At 29.6% G+C, this 6,273-nt stretch overlaps 1 long non-coding RNA gene across 2 annotated transcripts; it reads right to left on the bottom strand.

Annotated features, from left to right (window-relative positions):
* Positions 1 to 891: 891 nt before the first annotated feature.
* LOC140440657 (uncharacterized) lies at positions 892 to 1,904 on the bottom strand. Of its 2 annotated transcripts, none has more exons than XR_011950900.1 (3): positions 1,661 to 1,904; positions 1,420 to 1,609; positions 892 to 1,364 (listed from the first exon to the last, which is right to left on the bottom strand). It is a non-coding gene; the product is annotated as an uncharacterized lncRNA (long non-coding RNA). The 2 variants fall into 2 exon arrangements; XR_011950901.1 differs by having other exon boundaries at positions 892 to 1,303.
* Positions 1,905 to 6,273: the final 4,369 nt, after the last annotated feature.

The raw sequence follows: 6,273 nt of genomic DNA, 5'->3' as shown, positions 1-6,273 counted from the left end.
AAATTATTAAAATACTGAGTTTGCATAATTTTTAGTAAATTGCTGCCACTGCAATATATACATGTATATATACATATGTATATATATATATATATATATATATATATATATATATATATATATATATATATATATATATATATATATAATTACATCATTTTTTTGTAATGTTCTAATTGCTTTACAGTTTACTCCTGATGAAGCTATAAAATAAAATAAAATAATCTATTTTATATTGTATTTAATTATAACTGTATAATTTTTTAAATAAAGAATATTAATATTCTAAATTTGTATAATTTTTATTTGGTAAGGAAAGGTTTTATGAAAGGAATAAACACTTAATTAAAAGGAGGGAAACTCCTTGTACTCAGTAAAGACATACTTGCTTAAGTTGTCTGAGCATAGTGAGTGAAAAACCCTCATTTATTTTAAATTAAAACATAAAAAAATACATTTTTATAAATAAGACAAAAACATACTATATATAACATAATATAAGTATTCAATAATGTATTCTCAAAATAAACAACTTTGAATTGAACTGAACAAAGATTAGATATAAGAAAGAAATAAAATAAAATATTGAAATTTTAAATGATAATCATTCTGACATTTTGAGAAATAAGATAAAACATACTACATCTAACATAATACAAGTATTCAATAATGTATTATCAAACTAAACAAACAAATGCCAATTGAAAAAAGCTTGTGTATAAGGAAGCAATGAAATAAACTATTGAAATTTTAAAAATAAAAAATTGGAAGAACAAATCATGAACAAGAAGTGTAATCAAGCTAATTATAATGATGCTGATATTTTGAGAAATAAGATAAAACATACTACAGATAACATAATGCAAGTATTCAATAATGTATTCTCAAACTAAACAAACAAATGTCAATTGAACAAAGGTTAGATATAAGGAATACAATTAAATATTGAAATTTTAAAAATTAAAAGAACAAATCATGAATAAAAAGTGTTATCAAGCTAATGATGATGCTAACATATATCTACCTATAATAAGATAAGTATTCAATAATGTATTTTAATTCTTATGCAAAATATTGGTGAATAAAATGTCTCCTAAAATTTAAACCTCGTTCCACATCATTAACATTTCTATTTACTGGCACATCAATATTTTCTACAAAATCATCATCATCATTATTATTTTCTTGTAAACCTATATTATAAAGTACTGCTGTAGCACATATTATTGCAAGAGATGTATTTAATTTAGTTTGTAGACCTCGTTGAAGACAAGGAAACCGTCTTTTCCAGGTTCCAAATAGCCTTTCAACAACATTTCTTGTTCTTATATGTGCACTATTACACCTATTTTCTTGATCATTACCTAAAAAGAGATATCCATCAAATAACCTATTTTTTAGCCAATTATCAATAAATACCTGGCTGTAATACTGGAGTAAGTAGATAGTGTCTGCATGCATATCCACTGTCACCTATTAATAATCCTGGAATTTCACCTCTTTCCATTCTAACTCGTAATGCACTTCGATCAAATATCAAGCTGTCATGACTTGATCCGGGATGTCGAACAACAATATCCATAATCTCTCTTCTAGGACCTGAAACAACCTGCAATTTATTTATATAATGAGGGCCTGGATAAGAAAGATCAATCTATACCTGCACATTTAATGAAAAAAAGCCTTTTCTATTACGAAATACTTCCCCATTATTACCACCTGGATTAGATATCTTGATGTGGGTGCAATCAATACACCCAGAAACATTTGGAAAATAGGCAACCTCATAAAAACTTGTTATATTCCTCCTAAATCCTTGTCCAGTATGGGGAAACCCTACAAAATCATTTAAACGTTGAGCTATTAATATTGATACCTTTTTAATGGTGGTGCTTATTGTCGATTGACTAATACCCCGCAAATCGCCAGATACAACCTGAAAATTAGATGTAAAAACTCCATGGGATTTTCCATATCACGAATATATCGTTTTGGTATACGTTCCGGCTGATTTCCTTCTTCAATATGATCAATAAACTCTAAAAATTCTTCAACTTCGTCATACATTTTTTATTGTAATGAGAAAAACAAAAAAAAAATATATTGGAAGCGAATCGGAAAACAAATTTAACAAATATAAACAACAAAAGTTAGGTTAGGATCCCGTGCTCAAAGCAGGTCGATCCGATGCTTGAGTACGAGCTGTCATTTCTGCGTACTCAAGCTCGACTTCGTACTTGAGAACGGTTTATAGAACACAAATTTCATTCAAGGTCGACCTCAAGCATTGACCGATACTTGAGCATCGACTATAAATATGGGCCTTAGTATATTCATCTTAGTCACTTAATTTGTCAGCAATAAAAACGAGGAGTACCTATATGTTTAAAATTCCTACACAGCTGCTAACCGGATTATATTATTATACTCTTTTGAGCGCATAACATTAGTCGCTCGTGGTGTCGCGTGCAGTAAGCTGGTCTAGTAAATATTTCATACGGGTTCAAATCCTACCTCTGAAAGACTTTTTCTTTAATTTAAAAAATGAATTAATTAAAAATAATATAAGAATAAAAAATGGTTAACAGAAATTAAAATATTAAACAGTTAAAATACAATTAATAGAATTGAAATGGTTTCGGTCATGACTAAAAAGTTCGGAACCATGCTGTTATACGTTGGCCGGTAATGCAGATCCAATGCTTACCGACGCTATGTCTGGTCTATGTCGACGCATGCGCAGTGTGTCTGTCTGGTTTGAGTGCCCCATATTCTACTGTTATCATTTATATTTTATGATCAGAAGAATAAAAAAGATAAAATTAAATTAATAAATGTTAGAATGAGGTTTTCTAACAACATAATATGTGAATTCGTTATTGTAATGCATTGAATTAATAAAATTAAATTAAATATGTAAAAATTGTTTTAAAATTAAATGTACCTAATATCTAATGGCGGTTTCCCACCAAACGGAAAAAATAAAAACAAAACACAAACTTGTGTCCAAGAAAACAAAATACTACCTCACCTCTGACGTCACAGTGGGCGGGGCTTCGAAACTTTCTAAACATTTCTACACTAAATACAAGATAGAGCTGCAGTAAGTATAAATAAACCGTCAACAGTATGAATGTTACGAGGGGCACTCCCACATCATGATTTTAACGATGTATAAACCTATATTTTCCTGTATTATAAAATACATATGAAAATATGAAGTAGACATTGTAGCATAAGTTGCGGCCGAATTTAACTTAGTTGGGAAACTGCTATCTGGGTCTTTAATGTCTTACCTAGAGCGTGCTGGATTTACGTACTTGAATTTATTCATATAAATTTTCACAGGAATAACAGAACTGAAAATAACTGAATAAACATGTTAGAATGAGGTTTTACAACAACATAATAATGTGAATCCGTTATTGTAATGCACGGAATTAAAATACAATTACAATATATGTGTAAAAATGTTTTAAAATTAAACGTAATATTTAAGGTTGAAACGGAGTTGCCACTCGTAAACTGAGCTCTTAATGGCACTCCATTCGTTGGTTTAAGGAAAACGAAATTTCAAAGCAAAAACCTATGCAAAGGTCATAAAAATCTTGTCAAAAATAAAAACATTCAACATATCTGACTAATAAATAAAACAAAAAACTCAAATTGTAACTTAGGTAATATTTTACTCAGAATCTACCTCGAGTGCCTGTGAATACCTTCTTTTTTCTTTACCCATTTCATCTACAATATGCTCACAATAGTGTATTCTTTTTATGTTTATTCACAATAGTCAAAAGCTCGAGTTTTAGAACTGAATTGTCAAAACTTTTGATCACAACCACTTTTGAATATCCGCTTTCTTCAACTCGGTTGTCGATATTTATTAAACGGGGAGGATATAACGAATATATTAAGATAGAAAAAAACATGGCGACTACCAAAAGGGCACTACACAGGATCTTGATTATATAGAACGTATAGTTACGTACGAGATATCATAAGGCACTGTGAATGAAAATAAATTTACTATAGACGAATTTTGATTTATTGACTTAAGGAAGGCCTCTGGCTGAGTTCAAAATAAACAACTGATCGAATCCTAACATGCGACATAGAAAATGAAAGGGGATGAGATAAAGATAGACAAAACAAACAAGACGACTACCACAACGGCACTACACAGCATCTTCGTTATTAATGGACGTATAGTTACATACGAGATCTCATAAGACGCTATGGATGAAAATAGATATACTATAAAACAAATTTTGATTATTGACTCAATGAAGGCCTCTGGTTGAGTTCAAAATAAACAACTAATTGAATCCTAACATGCGACATGGAAAATGAAAGGGGAGGGGATAACGATTATATTAAGATAGACAAAACAAACAAGATGACTATCAAAACGGCACTACACAGCATCTTCGTTATTAATGGACGTATAGTTACATATGAGATATCATAGGACGCTATGGATGAAAATAGATATACTATAAAACAAATTTTGATTATTGACTCAAGGAAGGCCTCTGGTTGAGTTCAAAATAAACAACTGATTGAATTAAACATGTGACATAGAAAATGAAAGGGGAGGGGATAACGATTATATCGAGGGGTTCGAGCGAAAACCCGATAAATGACAAAATTATGAAATCCAGTATTTTTATTTCTTCTGTATTAAAAACACGTCTTCTATCACTGAAAAATTTTTTAAATTGATATTAACATTTTTAAGCACAATAATTGATAAAAACCAAACATGGTAAAAACCGTTAACTCATATTTTTAAATAACACCAACCCGATAATATAACTTTACTAATGAAAATACTTTGAAGTAAACATATTTATAATATGAGAATCCGGTAGAATCATTTATCTTCTTTTCCTGTGTAAAGTTACTAGTTTTATTAGAAATATTTCTGAGTTAAAAACAGATAATTAATTTGATCGGAAATTGAAATTCATAATAAATGTCTGAACTATAAAATCAGTTCTAGGAAAAATAAGCTAGAACAACTTAACTGCTTTGTTTTTAAAAGAAATTCACAAGTTAAGATTTTAAAAATATATAAATACATTTATCGGATATGAAGATTACAAAGCTGTTAATTTTAACAAAATATATTCATGCGAAAATCCAATAAAGAATTGTATACTATGATACTTTATTAAATTTCAGCACATTTTTCTCCTGCGAAAACTCAGTAAATCAATTTTAGTTTACACGAAGTACAATGATTTACCTTTTTGGGTCGGTAGTTCTGATTAGTTCACTCATGTCTGGACATGATTACGGACGTTGCGTTCCCTAACAAGTATAGTTTGATGTTGAATTGTGATTGTGATTCGTGCTTGTTTTCGAAATAAACAGTTTGATTTTTATAAATTAGTAAAATGAGTAATCGAAGTAAGATGTTAGTGGAAATGGTCACCAAAAAACCATTATTAAAGACTGGTAAGTAATATTTTTTGTTATGTGTATAATTATACAGTTCCTAGTTATTTGAATTGTCATCCATTAAACTTAAGAGTAATTAGGTGAAATTGAGATGTTTTATTTTAAATCCACTTTATCTTAATAAATTTATTTTCAATATCAAGACCTAAAAAACTACATACATTTTACCTAGTTTTTATTAAAATGTAATCATGTAATTATTGTAAAGTATAATCGTTTAAATGCTTCTTTTATTGTTTTAGCCTCCAATAGCGAGGATGAGAACATATCTGAAACTTCTTCTACGCTAGACGAAAATCAATGCCGGATTATATATGGAAAATATAATGGAAGATGATGATTTTAACACAGGTGACTTCATTTTAGTTAATGTATTAGTATTCTATTTTGGTTTTTATTTCAGAAGCTGAGGAGTCCATCGACAAAATTGATGAATTTGACGATACTACTTCTTTATTTGGAGGTGATTATTCTGACGTGGATCCAAACTACTGCACAGGGTCATCTTTGGATTCTGAAGATATTGGTGTATCTGAAAATGATCTCGTAAATTTGGGATCTCTCCCAAAAAAAACTTCAACGTAAGAAAATTTTATACTCTGAGACGTCTACATCTTTAGTGACATTAATAATTGAAGGCATTTTAGAAACAGTACTGCGTAAGGTAACAAAGCCAAAAAGCTGGCGTAAAAGTAATCCCGCTGAATGGAAATTGAATATTGCTAAAAAAAGACGGTCAGAAGGGAGCACATATATAACGAAAAACAAAATCAGAGCTCTCAAGGTACCCCAGCAAGTCACTTGTGA

Source organism: Diabrotica undecimpunctata, chromosome 5 (assembly GCF_040954645.1).
Source record: "Diabrotica undecimpunctata isolate CICGRU chromosome 5, icDiaUnde3, whole genome shotgun sequence".
NCBI lineage: Eukaryota > Metazoa > Arthropoda > Insecta > Coleoptera > Chrysomelidae > Diabrotica > Diabrotica undecimpunctata.
This window is presented reverse-complemented; position numbering and strand designations above follow the sequence as displayed.